This window comes from Colossoma macropomum, unplaced genomic scaffold, assembly GCF_904425465.1.
Source record: "Colossoma macropomum unplaced genomic scaffold, Colossoma_macropomum, whole genome shotgun sequence".
NCBI classification, from domain to species: Eukaryota; Metazoa; Chordata; class Actinopteri; order Characiformes; family Serrasalmidae; genus Colossoma; species Colossoma macropomum.
The window spans coordinates 15934742-15936413 of NW_023494804.1; positions in this window are offsets into that span (position 1 = coordinate 15934742).

Sequence of the window (1672 nt, forward strand, 5' to 3'; positions counted from 1 at the left end):
CATCCCAAAGCTACGTTGCCTGCTTTAAAAATTTTTATTTTTGCACAGCTGTATATCTGCTTTATGATTTGTGACTTTGGTGTCATAATTCTTGAGTCATCGTTCATAATTTGCTTTGCATCTTCAATCACTCTTTATATAAAGGGACCATATTATCATCTAATTCAGAAAAGACCTGGTCATATATTACAATAATACATCAATAATTTACTGCTATTCACTTCATTATTAAAGTCTGAAGTCAAAAAAGACCTTATTAGTTGGTCATATTAAAAATAATATCATTTATTTTAAAGGGCCCATATCATACATTTTTCTTGCATTTTATAATCCACCCCCCCCCCAGGTCCACTTATAATGTTATTAAACAGGATCTTTTTTGGTGCCTTTAAAGGGGAACTCAACATATCTGCATAATTAGGTGGTTGAGATGTAAACATAATCATTCAGAGTGGTTTGGTGTGCAATGCTTCAGATTACTTTACAGTGGTGGTGATAGGAACCAGGGGTCGCCATGACTACAACATAAATATAGACATTTACTAACTATCCAAAACCACCAGTGAACCTACACGTGTCTTCTGAGTTTTATATGGAATGTTGATGATGGGTAAATAGTGCTCAATCTGAAAAAAAAAAAGATCTCTTTGGGGACTATTTTACCTTAGAGCGCCCTTCATGTATCCCTTTACCATGAATGGATTAAACATAAAATTATTCAAATTAGTTTTAGGCCAAAACTTTATCACAAATTCATATTCGTAATCATTTCATGTAATAATCTTCTGTGAGGGAGCATTTAGAGAAGGACGTCTGGTTCCTATCACCACCACTGTGAACAATTCTGACTCGGTAAGTTTCTCTAAAACAGCATTTTACACCAAACCACTCTGAATGGCTTTGTTTACATCTTAACCATTAAATTATACTGAAATATTGAAAAATCAATGTTAATGATCTCTGTTCTGATTGGCTACCCTCAGTTAAAAAGGAGTCCAAGATGAAACAAACTTATAACTTCAGTGTGAGTGGGTGGGGCTAAACTACTGTAGGCTGATAGGTGGATATATGTAAATGAGTGACTTTTTGTGACATCATGGAAAAATTGATTTCAAAACAGACTAGTGTACAGATATGAACTGTATGTTCTGAGGAGTGAACAGTATGCACCGAAACTTTAGCAAGTATTATAAACTAGATAAAACTCTTTTATATCAAAAGGTGAGGAAAATTCAGTTTTCCATGATATGGGCACTTTTAAAGACTACGTTCTTCTTTTCCTTGATTTAATCTTCCTTCAAAATGTGATGAGTTATGCTCTGTTTTTGAAATGTCTTCTGTTTTTTGATTGCAGCACTGTCAAGGTTGAGAATTATTGGTAGACAAGTACTGGGAAGTACCTGTATTCAGTCCAAGTTACATTTGTTAAAGGTAGTGTTCAGTATACAGTTACTTTTTACACTTTAGGAGAATACTTTCAGAATGCTCACCCACTAAATTAAAAAAATTAAACCTTCCTTAAAAGAAACACCATCAGTGAGTGTTTATTAATTATTTTAATATCAGTGCACAGTGTGTAAAGACTTAATCTAAAGAAGAACTCAATGAATGGCTTCTTTATAAACACTGAAGATCTTACTAAAGCCTGAGTAGACTGATAAATCAATGTGCT